Source organism: Apodemus sylvaticus, chromosome 9 (genome assembly GCF_947179515.1).
Source record: "Apodemus sylvaticus chromosome 9, mApoSyl1.1, whole genome shotgun sequence".
In the NCBI taxonomy this organism is placed as follows: domain Eukaryota; kingdom Metazoa; phylum Chordata; class Mammalia; order Rodentia; family Muridae; genus Apodemus; species Apodemus sylvaticus.
Window position 1 is genome coordinate 103631963 of NC_067480.1, and position 17147 is coordinate 103649109.

Genomic DNA, 17147 nt, shown 5'->3' on the forward strand with positions numbered 1-17147 from the left:
AGCCCCAAGGACTTGTGGGGGTTAATAAATATTTAATTGTGAATGTCTTATCTCGCTTTCTGAACAGTTGCTGTGCAGCTTTAATGGAGTCAGGGAAAGCTGTAAGGTGAGACACCAGAGCGAGGATGAGAGGAGAGGAGAATTAGAGGCTCAACTGTGGGGACAGCACCAAGGTCAGGTGCGTTCTATAGGCCCCAGATATCTTCCGTAGTATCTTCCTTGGTTCTTCTGAACGTCGCTCAGTTAATGTGACATTGGAAATTGTGTTCACGTAGGATACAGTGACTGTTTATCTAACTGCTGGGCGGGGTGCGCTGGGCCAGACCTTTCAGCAGACATGAGCAGGGTGCTGGCCTGCTCAGCAGTTTGGGTCCCAGAGCAGCGCTGCCTCAGGTGATTGGGATCCAGGCTCAGATCCCAAGAGCCCCATGCTTTGGGCACTGTGCTGCCTCTCTTGTCTCTGCTTGCCGTCCTCTCCTACAGGAATGTGGCCATAATGGCTCGTGCTACAGTGTTGAGTATGTATCTGTGCACTTTCATAAGCTAGAAAATTTAGTTCATCTGTGAATCGTACCATGGTATTATGAAATCACAGAATGGGGCTTAAGGAAAAAGATAATCTGTACTATACTGAGGACTCTATAGACTGTCTAGAGTGCTCTTTACCTAGGTTTATAAAGACACGTTTCTTCAGAAGTGTGGCTGAACATGGTTGAACTTGAGCTTGTGATGTAGTGTCAGGAACCGCTCTTTCCTGTATAATCTGTTGTTTTGATGTAGGGAACAGGGAGAAGTCAGTTTTATTCTTTCTCATTAGTTGTCACATAACTCTCTCTCTCGGATTTCAGGGCAGGTTCCTTACTGCTATTCTTAAATGTAGAAACCCTTACAATTACTTACAAGTATTCAGACTGGTTTAACCATCCACCTCCAGCCTGGGCTCGGTGTTACTTACCATAGCTCCTTATTCAGAAACAATGTTTCCCTTCCCTTGAGTTGTCAGTGTAGAGGACACTCCTGTTTCCTCCTATGCACTGCAGATGCTGCTTTTGACCAGTCTTTGCCAGACTCAAGGAGAGAAGGCCTAGTTTTCCACAGCTCATGTGGTGGCAACGGTGAGGACCTGGCACTGAGACTCTTGTTAGAGTGTCCTTTCCTTCCTGTGGGAAGTGTCCTGGCTTATGTTTTCTGGGCGACTCACCTCCTTTGTCAAGTTCCTCTTCCATTCATAAAGTCATCTTGAAGAGTAGCCATTCGTGAAGGTGCGGACAGTGGATTTCCTCTTTCTTTCTTTTTCTTTTCTTTTCTTTTCTTATTTTTTGTTTGTTTTTCTGTGTTTTGTTTTGGATTTGGTTTCTTTGAGACAGGGTTTCTCTGTATAGCCCTGGCTGTCCTGGAACTCACTCTGTAGACCAGGCTGGCCTCGAACTCAGAAATCTACCTGCCTCTGCCTCCCAAGTGCTGGGATTAAAGGCATGTGCCACCACCGCCCGCTGGCTTTCTTCTTTCTTAGAATTTGACTTGGGGTCCCCTCAGAAGCTTGTCTTTTGCTCACCTTGGGAGGATGAATTAGTTTCAGGCAGGGATTTTCTGTAACCTCCAACCTTTAGATTCCCAGTGAGAAACACATTCTAATCCTGTAGCTTCTAAACACAGGAAGAGGTAGGCGTAACCCTTCCAGAGGTCTCTGTGGGCTCTTCGCATTGGTTCACAGGACAGAGCACTGAGCCAGTCTTCGGGAGAGAGTGCCTGAGGCCTCAGTAGCTGTCTCCAGAGCGGTGACTGCTCTGGCTTCTGGCTTTGCTTCTCCTCCCTTGCAGCAGTGACGGTGACAGTGACATGCTTGCTCCGGTCAGGACCACATTCATGTGACCGGATATTCACGATTGGCTTAGCGCAGTGCTTCCTCACACTTTGGTGGAAATGATTTCTAAAAGTTCCCACTCTGCCACAAGCCTGTGCACAGCTCTTTCCCGTGGCTCGTGAACTCAGCACCACCTGCAGTGCTCTCTTCAGTAAGGTAAGTAAACCAGCCGGTTGTGTTTCTAGGACAACGTCCAATTTTTCCTCTCCTCCTCCTTCCTTCTTCTTTTCTTCTTCTTTCACCTCCTCTTCCGTCGTTGTCATCATCGTCCTCCTTCTGAATTAAAAGTAGATCCTTCTCTCATACAAAGCACGCAGACCAGGACCAGCTTCCCCTCTCGTCACTCCTACCGGCTCCCCTCCCCCTTTCCCTTGGGCCCACCTCCCCACTCAGAAAAGAGCAGGCCCCCAAAAGACAGCAACCAGACATGACAAACCAAAATACAATAAGACAAGTCAAAGGCCCCCACACCAAGGCTGCACAGGATAACCCAACAGCAGGAAAGGAGTCCCAGGAACAGGCCCACAAGTCAAAGACACACTAGCAGTCCCACAGAACTTCAAGCTAATAGCTCTAATGTATATGTATACAGAGGACCCGGTGGGGAATCCTGCAGGCCCCTGTGCGTGCCGCCTCAGTCTCGGGGCCCATGTGAGCCCTGCTTAGTTGGTTCAGTGGACCTGGTGTCCTCCGTCCCCTCTGACCCTCTGACCATGAGGACCCCCTCCGTCCCTTCTGTGAGGGGAGGGACCCCGATGGAGACATCCAATTTAGACTCTTTCTTTGCATAATGTCTGGCTGTGGGTCTCTGCATCTGCTCCAGAGGAAGTCTCTCTGATGATGATTGGACAAGGCACCAATCTCTGATTCTTTTTCTTTTTCTTTGTTTCTTTTTAGAAACAAAGAAAAACATTTACAAACAAGGAAAAACATTTAAAAACAAAGTCCTATAGTGGCTCTACTGTAGGACTCTGGGCTATCCAGTCTCAATTTATGAGTATAGCAGAATATCATTAGTAATCATTCATTGATTTTTTTTTTTTTTTTGAGGGACAGGGTTTCTCTGTATAGCCCTGACTGTCCCGGAACTCACTCGGTAGACCAGGCTGTCCTTGAACTCAGAAATCCGCCTGCCTCTGCCTCCCAAGTGCTGGGATTACAGGCATGCACCACCACTACCTGGTGATTTTTGGTTTTGTTTTTGTTTTTTTTATAAGACCAGTCATGTCTGTTTAGGACTCTGGGCTATCCAGTCTCTGGTTTCTCGTCATCCAAGCAGTATCTGGAATGAGCTTCAAGCCAGGCAAACATCCGTAGCCACTCCTACAAGCTCTGCTCTGACATCACCCAGCACATTTTGCAGGCAAGACGAGTGTAGGTCAAAGGTTGATATGCATGCTTTTCCTTTGTAGGCTGCAGAGCCCCTTCCTCCACAAAAGAGACTAGAACACAGGGCTGAAGGCTCCACACAGGCACCAATTCAACCTCCCAATGTCTAATGAGCTATGTGGATGTTGTCCTCAGCAAGCACCCTCCCGCCACCCCAGACACACACACACACACACACACAATCAGTGGATGTTGTCCTCAGCAAGCACCTTCCCGCCAGCCACCCCAGACACACACACACATACACACACACACACACACACACTATCAGTTTCTGCAGAGCAGCCTTTTGTCCTAGCAACAGCCTGGGATGTTTAGGCATCTCCATGGGACCCCCCCCCCCCCCTTGGCCAGAAGCTCAACAGAATGGAATCCAGTCTGGCCAGTAGGAGCCTTGCTTGTCTGTAAGAGATGGCCTGATAGGACTCCTATCCACCATTGTTGGGGGGTCTTCCTTAGGACCCCCTCATAGATTCTAGGTAATTTCCACTGCATTAGGTTTCCACACCGATCCCCTCAAACCTCCCTCATTCCAGTTGTCTCTTTATACACTGTCTTCCCCAGCACCCCTCCTGATCTCTCCCATTCCTGTCCCTGTCAGTTCCCAGTCCACCTGCAAAATAAATTCTATTTTCCCTTCCCAGAAAAATCCACATGTCCCCCCTAGATCCTCCCTCTTGACCTGACCTCTCTACGTCTGTGGATTGTAGCTTCACTATTATTTACTTAAGAACTAATATTCATTTAAAATGAATACAAATAATATTTGTCTTTGTGGCTCTTGGCTACCTCACTCTGGATGATTTCTTCTAGTTCGGCCCCTTTGCCTGCAAATTCTGTGATGTCTTTGAGTGATACTTTGTGTAAATGTACTACAGTTTCTTGGTTGAGGGACCTTATCTAGGTTGCTTCTGGTTTCTGGCTATTACAAATAAAGCTGCAATTAATGTCACTGAGCAAGTGTCCTTGTGGTAGGATGGAGCATCCTTTGGGTATATGAACGAGAGTGGTATAGCTGGGTCATGAGGTAGATCAATTCCCAACTTTCTGAGGATCCGCCATATTGATTTCCAAAGTGGTTGCACAAGTTTGCACTCCCACAAGCAATTAAGGAGTGTGCCCTTGCTCCACATCCTCGCCAGCAGGAACTGTCACTTGTGTTTTTGACCTTAGTTGTTCTGACAGCTGTAAGATAGAATCTCAAAGTAGCTTTGATTGAGATTTTCCTGATGGCTAAGGTTGTTGAGCATTTCTTTGTGTTTCTCAGCCATTAGAGATTCGTCTATTGAGAATTCCCTGTTGAAATCTGTACCTTGTTAGTACAAATTTAATAGAGTAGCAGGTTTTTTTCCTTAACCTGGCTACCTCCCAAACACTTGAGACAGAAACTATTAGATCAATTTAACAGCTTCAAGGCACAACAATTGAGCAGTATTAATCAATTTTAATTCTCTATACTAATCTGGCTACCTCTCAAATCAGTCCCCGAGGTACTTGTGTCTTAGTACTGATCTGGCTCCAGGTGTGTTCTCATGGTGTCTTCTGGACCCTCTCCTCTGGGGAATCGCACTTCCTCTCTCACCCTCCCTTTGCCCTGGCTGGGAAGAAGTACAGCTCCATTCTCTCCCCTGCTCAGTAACTGGCTGATTAGCTCTTTATTGACCAGACAGGGAATAATTGTGGAACATTATTTACACAACATTGAGACAGGAGATTCCTGGAATAAGGATCGTGGTCAGATATGGGGGGCATAGAGATCAGCATTTGAATAATACAAGGATAATATTTACACCGTGCACAATAACATTATGCCAACAGTACTCTATTTTTTAATTGGATACTTTGTTTTCTTGATGTCTAGTTTTTTGAGTTCTGCATATATTTTGGATATTAGCCCCCTATTGGATGCGAGTTGGTAAAATCTTTTTGCATTCTGTAATCTGCCACTTTGGCCACTTGACAGTGTCCTTTGCTGTACAGAAGTTTGTCAGTTTATTGAGGTCCCACTTATTAATTATTGATCTTAGTGCTTATTTCTGTGGGTGTTCTGTTCAGGAAGTTGTCTCTTCTGCTAATGCATTCAAGGCTATTTCTGATTTCTCTTCAGTCAGGATCAGTGTATCTGGTTCTAGGATGAGGTCTTTGATCCACTTGGACTTGACTTTTGTGGAGAATTATTAGAATCCATCTAATTTGCATTCTTCTCCATGCAGACATACAGTTTGCCCAGCATCATTTGTTGAAGATAATCTTTTTTCCATTGTGTATTTTTGGCTTCTTTATCAAAAATCAGGTGCCCATATGTGCATGGATTTATGTCTGGGTCTTCAATTCGATTTCATTGACCAGCATTCAGTTCTATGTGTTCTATGTGTTTTTTATTACTATAGCTCAACAGTACAACTTGAAATTGGGGATGATAAGACCCCTGGTGGTTCTTTTATTGTTCAGGATTATTTTAGCTATCAGGTTAGCTAACCTGAGTTTTTGTTTTTCCATATGAAGTTGAGAATTGTCCTTTCAATGTCTGTAAAGAATTGTGTTGGAATTTGATGGGGATTGCATTAAATCTATAGATTGCTTTTGGTAAGATGGCCATTTTTGCTATGTTAGTCCTACTGATTCATGAGCATGGGAGATCTTTCTATCTACTGATACCTTCTTCAATTTCTTTCTTCATAGACTTGAAGTTTTAAATCACACAAGATTTTCACTTACTTGTTTACACTAAGATATTTTAAATTATTTCAGGCTATTGAGAAGGATGTTGATTCCCTATTTTTTTCTCCGTCCATTCGTCATTTGTATACAGAAGGGCTACTGATTTTTTGTGAGTTAATCTTGTATTTATCCACTTTGTTGAACGTGTTTATCAGCTGTAGGAGTTCCCTGGTGAAATTTTTAGCATCACTTATATATACTATTATATCATGTATGAATAAAGATATTTTGATTTCTTCCTTTTCAATTTGTATCCCCTTGATCTCCTTCAATAGTCTTATTGTTCTAGCTAAGACTTCAAGTAATATATACTTAAAGAAGTTAACTACACCCTTTAAAAACACAGCAAATAAAGAATATCACACTAGCAAAATAAAAAGAAAGGAAGAACACAAACAGCTACACACACCACTACCACCATCACAATTACCACCATCTCTACCACCACCACCACCTCCACTACCACCACCACCACCACCACCACTACCACCATCATCTCCACCACCATCATCACCACAAACACCATCACCACTACTACCACCATCACCACTACCACCACCAACACCATCACCACCACCACCACCATCAACATCATCATCATCACCACCACTACCACCATCACAATCACCACCATCTCCACCACCACCACCACCACCACCACCATCACCACCAATACCATCACCAACACCATCATCACCATCAACATTACCTCCACCACTGCCACCACCACTACCATAACCACCACCACCAACATCATCACCATCACCACCATCACCATCACCACCACTACTACCATCACAATCACCACCATCTCCACCACCACCACTACCACAACAAAATTAACAGGATTCAACAATCATTAGTTATTGATATCTTTCAATATCAATGGTCAAAATTCACCAGTAAGTAGACGTAGACTAATAGAATGGATGTGAAAACAGGATTCATGTTTGTTCCTCATCCAAGAGAACCACACCTTAATGTCAGGGATGGACACTATCTCAGGGTAAAGGTTGGAGAGAGATATTCCAGGCAGATGAACCCAAGAAGCAAGCTGGTGTAGCCATTTTAATATGTAACCTATGGAAACAGTTCTACTGTAGAAATGGAGAGATAAACAAATTATCGCTAGATTATAAATTAAGTATATTGTGTTTGTCAGTAATGGGCATGAAGGAAGTGTGTCAGGTAAGGGGGCAGCTGTTTGGAGGTGGAATGGTGGCTGTTGATTTCTGGTTAGGGAACTTTATCTGATCAGGTGACAATTGCCTAGAGACCTGATGGAGCCATGGTCGTGTGTTAAAGAGCCTTTTAGGTCAAATGCTTTCTGAGTTTATTTTACTTTTATATGCATCTGTGTTTTGTCTGCATGTATATCTGTGTACCATAAGTGTGTCTGATACCCAGGGAGGTCAGAAGAGGGCACTGGACCCCTTGGTACTAGAGTTAGAAGCAGTTATGAGTCACCATGTGGGGCTGGCAGTCAAACCCAGGTCCTCTGCCACAGCAGGACCCCTGACCCTGAGCCCTCTTGACAGCCCAAGTTCAATTTAAAAAAATCATTCCTTTTTTTCTTTTTAATTTATGGGCTTGGTTTATTTTGAGAGAAAATAAAACCATATGGGGAAGACCCAGGGATGATGGCACGAAGAAAGCATTAGTGAATTGTTGTTTTAAAAGGTTTGCTTAACCCGAGAGCCTGAGTTCAGTTCTTAGACTAGGGTGGAGGGAGAGGACTGACACCGCACAGTTGTCTCCTGTCAGTCACAGGCAACATGCGGCTTGCACCTACAAGGTGTTGTCACACACATGAATGAGTGTGCACGCACACACACATACACACACACATACACATACACATTCACATACATACACCACACACTCTCTGTCACACACATACTATCTCTCACATACATATATACATACATATATGCACACACACTCACAGACACACAATGTCATACACACTCTGACACACATACTCTGTCACATACACATATACACACTCTTTCTCAAAGAGATACACACAGTCACATACACTCTCTCACATACATACACATACACTCACATAGTCTTTCTCACACACATGTACTCTCTGTCGTACACACATACACACTGTCTCTCTCATATACAGATTCTCTTACACACCCTTTCACATACACATACATACATATACACTCTGTCTCACATACACACACATGCATATACATTCTCTCACACAATCACACCCATACACTTATATACACATTCTCACATATACACACAATCATACCCATACACACATATACACATTCTCACATACACACACATGCATATACATTCTCTCTCACACACAATCACACCCATACACACATATACACATCCTCACATCCACACACATGCATATACATTCTCTTTCACACACAATCACACCCATACATACATATACACATTCTCACATACACACACATGCATATACATTCTCTTTCACACACAATCACACCCATATACACATATACACATTCTCACACACACACACATGCATATGCATTCTCTCTCACACACAATCACACCCATACACACATATACACATTTTCACATACACACACATGCATATACATTCTCTCTCACACCCAGTCACACCCATACATATACACATTCTTACATACACACACATGCATATACATTCTCTCTCACACATAATCACACCCATATACACATATACACATTCTCACATACATACACATGCATATACATTCTCTCTCACACACAATCACACCCATACACACATATACACATTCTCACATACACACATATGCATATACATTCTCTCTCACACACAGTCACAACCATATACACATATACACATTCTTTTTCTCTCTATCACATTCACACATACACACTTACTGTCTCACACACACATATACTCACTCTCTCTCTCTCATTCACATACACACATACACACGTATATACACATTTTGTCTCTCTCACACACACACACACACACATGCACACACACATGCACAGACATTTTTACAAGTTTGTTCAGGAAAGTTTTAAGGAGCTTAGATAACAAGCTAAAGAGGTCACAGGATTCAGACAGAACAAAGGGGGCCTTTGCGGAACTAGACTAATGAAGGTAATGTCAGAGTAGATCGTAAGCAGGTTTGGAATGTGTGCTGCTTAGAGCAGGAGTGTCTGGGGGCTCCTTGGTATTATATGTGATTGTGTTGAAGGTCACGCTGGCCAGCCAGTGACACTTTTAAAGCAGAGTCCAGCAGTTTGGGATTAAGAGTTAAGGTGAATGTCTCAGCTGGTCCCGCAGGAGGGTGGAATTGACAACTTCTTCTGGATACTAATGTCAGGAGGATGCCTGAAATAAAGAAAGCAGTCTGAGGGTGGATGAGGATAAGGACAGGAAATCTTAAGGGCCGTAGAGGATCTGACGAGGAACAAATGATGGGAGGGCAGGATTAGCTCGAAGTGGAGTGAGCCGGAGAGCCAGAGATTGGTGGTCAGACTCGTGGACCGGTGGAGTGGTTTGGAAGTATTGCAGACCCAGGTGATGTCATCATCAGGAATGAGGCCTGCAGGGGCTGATGAGAGGGGAGGAGAGTGGGTTGTGACAGCATTCAGGATGGAGAAAAGCGGTGAGTCAGAGGCTAACATTCCTGCCTGTTGCCACGTGGCCTTGCGGTAACCATTCAGGGAAGAAGGCAGACAAGTGGGGCATCCTTTCCTGGGATGCACAGTGGGAGATGGAGTCTTTGTGGGAGTGGAGAACAGACATGTGTGTGTGTGTGTGTGTATAGCTTAATGTAAGGCAAGCACCAAAGATGGTGTCTCCTGCAGGGAGGTCAAACCTGTTGACACTGCCTTGAGAGACTGAGAGAAGCAGACCGCACAGCACAGAGGAGGGGCGGGGTGGGGGCGGGGCAGCAGGTGAGTCATGGTTGTGAAGAGAGCTCAAGCAGAGCAGTGACATGTGGTATGGTGCTGGGTCTGCCTCTGCTCAGACATCCCAATGAGTCCAAGGATAGACCCTGAGGACTGAGACAGCCCAGATTGACGCCATACCTATGCCTCTGGCTAGGAGCTGTGTCCATTAGATACCCTGGCTCGTACAAGAGTTCACCAGCTTCCCAGCAGCCTCTAGGGATGATTGGGACCTAGACAAAGATTGTTTCAGAAGAAGTTTGGAATTTAAACCTTAAAAATGATCTACCATTAAATGGCTACAAAGTATATCATTATTTTAAGTGAGTAGTTACAGTTAAATTTTTATGTACTTGTACATGAGTGGAATCTAAGATTATATGAAACATAATTTTAATACTTAAAATTATGATGAGAGCCCCTTTAGACACCTAGTGGGAAAGCACTGGCACAGAGAATGTCATTGCGTGTCTCCTGTGACCTGAGAGAGGCGGTAAGCGCGCTCAGGGCCCTGTGAGCATCTGTAAGCATTGATCGCTTGGGCAGCAGATAGCTCTTCAGTCAGGAGGTGTTCAGTTTAACTGTGCATATTTTTGTGTACAGATAAAGATGTCACTAGTAAAGACTGACATAAAACTTGTTGAGGTGGTTGGGAAGGGATTGGCTCTTCTGAGGGCGCCTGTCCTTTCAAGGTATTAATTTTGGTGTCTACCTTTGGTGGTTTGAGACCTGGTATCACTGTATCTTCAGATCGTTTAAATATCACATTTTGAGGTATGTGGGGATTAGGGTAGGTGCAATGGCTGTGGTTATGTGTGCCTATAGACTGGCTACTTAGGAGTTAAAAGAGGGGCATTGTTGAGTCAGACCTTTGATACCATCCTGGCTAACCTAGTGAGATCCAGCTCTTCTAAAGAGTATCTCATTTAATTCTTGTACCATCTTTGGCTGTATTTATTATGACTTTCATTCTCCTGCATAAGAGAAAACTGCAGCTCACAAGAAAAGGGTGTGTGTGTGATGATTCCAGTTTGGATACAGGCCTTAAAAATCCATTCTATGTTTTTTGTTGTAGGAGCCTGGAAACATGGGTTCATTTATATAGCATAGGTTGCCGTGGACTTGTTGTGGAAGCCAGCTCTCCGTGAACTCACAAGGATCATGTCAGAGTACACACACTGGTCCCGGTTGCTTTCTGTCCTAGTGTCTCATCTCCGTGTGGGCTGTGTGGTCCATGTGGCCAGCTGCTAGCTGCTCCTCACCCCTCATCTTAAAACAGATGGCGCAGCGTCTCCAGTGCCCATGTGGATCCGAGTGCTCGCCTGCCAGGGACCCAGAAGGCCGGAGCTGCTGATTTTCAAGTCCCAACTAAATTAAGCCAGACCAGCCTTCCAAGCTCAGTGTTTTGTGATTTGAACAGAAACCCATCCTAAATAGAGACACTTCCAGGTAGTTAATTTGATCAAAATGAGATAATTAAGAAATGGTAATTGTGGTCACTAAATTAATTTCTCTTTATTTTATACATTGATTTTTTTTTGTTTTCTTGCTTGTTTATTTATTTGTGTTTTGAGACAAGGTTTCTCTGTGTAACAGCCCTGGTTGTCCTGGAACTAACTCATTCTGTAAACCAGGCTGGCCTCTAAACTCAGGTAGATCCTCCTGCCTCTGGCTCCCCAGTGCTAGGACTGAAGGCTTCTACCACCCACCAGGCCTGGCTTATTCATTGACTTTTTTTTTTTTTAAAGAGCCTTTTGCATTGAGCAACTTTGTAAAAAGTGGTGTCATCCAATAGGTGCTTTCATCCTTTTGGGGATTAAGAGGATACTTTCTATTTCCTTTATACATGTGCTATTCAGTATGTATCTTTATTTTTATCTTTTTAATATATTAGTATTTAAAAATAACCCCAGATCAATATCTAAGTAGGCCTGTTCGCTTCTGTATCTAGTTAAACATCCTGAATTTTCTTATATCTATAAATTAAAATATATATCCTATCCATAGACATTGTAAAAAGAAATGACCTTGTCACATTCAAAATTAACTTATAAAACTCAAGACATTTTACATTAGAAAAATACCTAATAATTGTTGGCATTTATAGGAGTACTGAGCAGTGATCTTAAATTGACTCCTAGAATGTGGGTAATCACTGGGACTCCAGGCAAACTTTTCTGTTGATTAGGGGGACAGAATCAAGAGCTCTGAGATGGAGGTGGCTCTGGATTCTAGAGAGCATCGCTTTCTAGAAGCAAGTGACCACCGATGTTCCCTGTCTTCTAATTTAAAGACTTTCTGAAACTTTATTAGCTCCCTGGTGACCAGAAATGAGATTGTGAAAGACAAGGAATTATCAGATAACAACATATCATGTCAGCAGAATTTGACACTTTTAAAGATTTAATCTAGCTCTTGTGGGAAGGACTGCTGGGGACCAGGAGAGAAGTGAGGAGACCAGCTGCAGTTTGAGTTGGAGTATGAGGAACGTGGCTCTCATTTGCTGAATGTCCACAGAGAAAGCCATGCCTGCCCCTTCTATTAGTTTTGGTAGGAGGTTGTCCTTCTGTAGCACATAATAGGACTGACTGACAGCCCTGGGGCCTTCGACAGTGCTGTAAGGCTGTAGGCTGAGACTGTAGACGTACTCAGGAAACTGACAGCTATTTCCTTTTAAAGATGACAGGTATCATTTAAAGTGTCCCACTGGCTGCTAGACTTACTCTTAACCTTTGTGTATGTTACCCTGGTCTGCATGACTACCCAGACGGGAGACATTAGTCTCATCTTTAGATGAGTAGTCACAGACATTTAGTGAGTTGCAACGGGTACCAAGTCACACAGCTAGCTCGAGCAGGAATGGTGAATGGAAATCCTGTCACTAGGCCTGGGGGGGAGCCTTTCTTCTTCCTGCCTTACCTTAACACTCCTCAAAGTTCTTCCTGTGGTTTCCGTACTGGCTGGAAGAGTTTTAACTGTGGCCGCCTTACTTAATGAGAAGACAAAGATTGTGTAAGGAGGTGAGAAGTTATGCTTTCTTTCTTCCTTTAGTTGCTTCCAGATGGTTCACACCTCCTTTTCGGAGGGAATTGCTGACGAGTCCCTAATTACTTAGGTTTCGTATCCGTGGTTTATTTATCCCTGTCGTGAGCATGTGCATCTTACATGCCTGTCACAGCCAGGCAGGAGGGCGGGGAAAGGGTGACTCTAATGGAGCAGTTCAGACACAGTGGCACCAGCGCGTGGTAGCAGATCTTCTGACCCTGTCAGATTACATCAGCGATCACTTTCTCCCTGGAGGCCTGGAGAGCCAGGTGAGGAACCAGCCTTTGCCTCTCGAGGAGGAGTGATGTCCAAGCTCCCAACTGTTCTCGGTTCTTCTAAATTCTGCCTCTGGGTTGGTGGAAAACGTCTGCAGGGGAAATTGTGAAAGACGCAGCATTTCTGTGAGCCTTGGTTCCCTTTCTTTTTATCAAGTATTTCTCCAGGATACAGTCTGATGACCTCACTCTCCAGTGTGAATGCCTCATTGTTCTTAGTCTCTGACTAGAAATAAAAGCTTTACATCTGAAGAATGAATTTGTATTGCTGGCATAAAGGTCATACTATGCAATGGGATATGAAGGGAGACAGATTTTTAAAAAAAAATCTTTGCCTTTAATCCCAGCACGCGGGAGGCAGAGGCAGGTGGATCTCTGAGTATGAGGCCAGCCTGTTTTCCAGAGCAAGTTCCAGGACAGCCAAGGCTACACAGAGAGACCCTGTCTTGAAAAACCAAAGATAAACAAGTAAATAAAATATATTTCTTAGTTAAAAGTCTGCATTGAAGATCATTATTTTGTGGAATAAAGTTAATGTGCGTTTCTTTGGCTAGGCTGAAGTATCTCGTTTGTGGTAAACCGTCAGTGTAGGTGTCGCCCCGAAGGTGCATGCTTTGGTATTCTGAAGTACCGTTGGTATTCTAAGTACTTTATGCCTAGGCTTCATATTTTCCTTTCTATCTTCAAATGAGATGCTGTGACATTTCGTGCTGTGCTTTGTTAGAGACTCATCACACTCCTCTGATACAGTCTGTTATCACAATATTACTCGATTGATCGTGTCTACTATCTGGTGAAGATTGTGCCTGCCCTCATTTAGAACGTGAGCAAATGGGGAAAGGTAAACTCCTCCCTCTTGGGAGTTAATTAAGGAGATGAAGCCCGGTGGCTTCCTACCTTGGGCTTCCTACCTCAGTAGAAGCCCCTGAAGAAGCTCTGACATTGAAGAAATGGGAGTCAGAGCAAGTGTTTCTGCTTCCCTAAAATGTAGTTGGGGCAAGGCCTGACCCTGCCTTGGGGTCGCCAGTTGTCTAAGTGAGGTTCTTCAGAGAAACAGGGCCAGCCAGACGCACTGGCTACGGGACATACATGTACGCAGGCACACACACAAGTGTATCCACAGACTTATTTATTTTACGAAGTTAGCTCAAGAGATTGTGAGAATGGCAGAAATTTGTAGGCCAAGCTGGCAGCCTGGAAATTCAGGTCAGAACTGGTTTAACATCCATGAGTTCAACTTCTGTGTGCATCACACTAGAAACGCAGGTAAGGAGAGTACTGGGAACCTGAGTCTGTGCTCCCAGGCCTCCTGATTGGTCGAGGCCCACAGCCTATGTAGAGCCAGCCACTGTGCTTGATGTCTGATGGTTTAAATTGTTTTTCTGATAACATTACTCTCTTTTGGATGCTGCCACGCATTTTGACACAATCTTTCTTTTTTAAATTTAAAATACATTTTTTTATACCATACATTCTGATCAGTTTTCCCTTCTTAACTCTCCCCAGATCCTCCTCAGCTACTGACTTAGTCAGGGTTTCTATTCCTGCACAAACATCATGACCAAGAAGCAAGTTGGGGAGGAAAGGGTTTATTGAGCTTACACTTCCACACTGCTGTTCATCACCAAAGGAAGTCAGGACTAGAACTCAAGCAGGTCAGGAAGCAGGAGCTGATGCAGAGGCCATGGAGGGATGTTCCTTACTGGCTTGCTTCCCCTGGCTTGCTCAGCTTGCTCTCTTATAGAACCCAAGACAACTAGCCCAGGGATGGCACCACCTACAAGGGGCCCTCCCCACCTGATCACTAATTGAGAAAATGCCCCACAGCTGGATCTCATGGAGGCACTTCCCCAACTGAAGCTCCTTTCTCTGTGATGACTCCAGCCTGTGTCAACTTGACACAAAACCAGCCAGCACAGCTCCCCACTGCCCAGATCCCATACCTTCTTTCCCTCTCTCTTTAGGAGACAAAGCAAACAAGCAAGGGTAAACGCAGAACAAAGCCCAAGTAATGTGACACGAGATAAAAAATCTACAAAAATACCCCAGACTTCATCTTGTGTTGGGCATCTTCTGCTAGGCACAGAGCCTGCCCTTAAGCGTGGGTTTGTAGATCCAATGAGTCTCCATAGGAGAAAACTATTTTTTCCTTTGCCAGAGGGTGACAACTGCAGACAGCCTCTGAGTTAGGGACGGGAGCCCCTGTCATGTCTCGAGCCTCTCGGCATCAGACGCCATCTTGGTTGAACCAGTGCATGTTGGCACCATCTCCGTAGTTCATGGGTGCATCAGTCCCGTTGTGTTCTGACACACTCTTTGCTTGTGTCACGGTTAGAGGAAGTATTGAAGCAGCTGGGAAGCCCTTGATGAGAGAAGGATCAAAACAAAACGGGCTATTTCAGGGTCAGATGGGCAGGTGGGAACGGCAGAAAGGTCAGGAGGTTGGAATTCAAACAACGCATCCGTGCACATTATGAGAAAGTGGGGGGGGGCATGAGTGAGCAGGGCTGGGCTGTGGGCACGGGGAATGAGAGAACGGTGGGCTTATCTCGTCTAGTGCTCATAGACAGTAAGAGGTCAGAAGAATTAGAGGTATTATTATTATTGTGCATTTGAGCCTAATAATGTGATGGCTCGTAAGTCGCTACAAGACCAACAAGAACATGGCGTATTTATTATTATGGCCCACAGGACACAGCTCTTGGGAGGACCGTGGCAATGCCCTAACGGTGTACTCACTCCGTTGTCTGTCCAGTCCTATCGGATGTACGCCAAAGCATTGAGCAATGGGAGGGAACATTCGTGGCTTCAAGTTGTGCCGCACTCTTCAGGACTGTCCCCTAGAGCCTTCCGGCTGCTTCTGCTATGGTGTGACATCTGGATCCTTTGAAACTTTGACTCTGTGACCTGTCCCACCCGTTATCCGAGTCTCTGTGGATCCTTTCTTAGGATTTATAGAGTTCCCAACTGAGGCCCCACTGATGCTTCTCCAGCCCAAGGAATGCTGCCTTTATGGGTTTTTGGAGGCTGGGGAATCTGTTTTCACCCCGAGACATGTGCGTCTAGAGGCATTGCTCTCTGGCGAGTCAATTTTGCTTCCTGCCCTGCCATATGCTTTCTACAGAGAGAAGCAGAAAGGGAGGAGTCTGCAGACATTTTTGAGAGAAAGATCTATGGAAAGACATGGAAAGAAGTTCTAGATGTGTAGGGGCTTTGAGCTAGCCATAGCTGTTCTGGCTGGATCTCTGAGTTGAACTGACTGACAAATCTTAGGGACAACCTGAATGTTAGCGAAGGGATTTAGAATGCACTCAATATGAATGCCCTGGTGGTGGTGGTGGTGGTGGTGGTGGTGGTGGTGGTGGTGGTCATGTGTGTGTGTGTGTGTGTGTGTGTGTGTGCTTGTGTCTGTGTGTATGTGTTTGATTGGATCGGCCTAGAGTTCAACATCCTCGCTAGGTTGAGTTCTTCACCACACCAGCACAAAGGCAGCGTGTCTCCTTCTGCTCACCCATGATTCCTGAATCCCAGTCAAATGTGGTCTAAAGAGGCAGAATTATCTTCCCTTCCTGCAGACCTGGCAGCTCTTTCTTCTGAATGGGAAGTGAGGTTCCTGAGGCCTAAAGTTTGGGGCTCAGTTTCAACGTGGTAACAAAAATTTGTTGTGTGGGTGTGCATCTTTAATGAAGAAGTTATTCTTGATTTAATAACTATTTGAAGTGACAGCGTGTGTTTGTGAAAGCCATTAGCAAAAGCGATTTTCTGTAATTTCGTTAAGGAACACAGGTAATGAAAATGGAAGCAGAGGACTGCTAAAGGCACAACTTCCCTTATGTGTCAGCCGGGAACAATTAAGCACCTATAGCTTTTAAAAATGCTGGTGCTTTTCATCACTGACTGCTGTTTTGTAATGGAAACAGTGAGTTTTTTTTATTTTT

The 17147-nt window shown here is 44.5% G+C and overlaps 1 protein-coding gene across 5 annotated transcripts in view; it reads left to right on the forward strand.

The window, feature by feature from the left end:
* Positions 1 to 17147, forward strand: part of Dst (dystonin) — a 397313-nt gene that overhangs the window by 78596 nt on the left and 301570 nt on the right. The window lies entirely within an intron of this gene.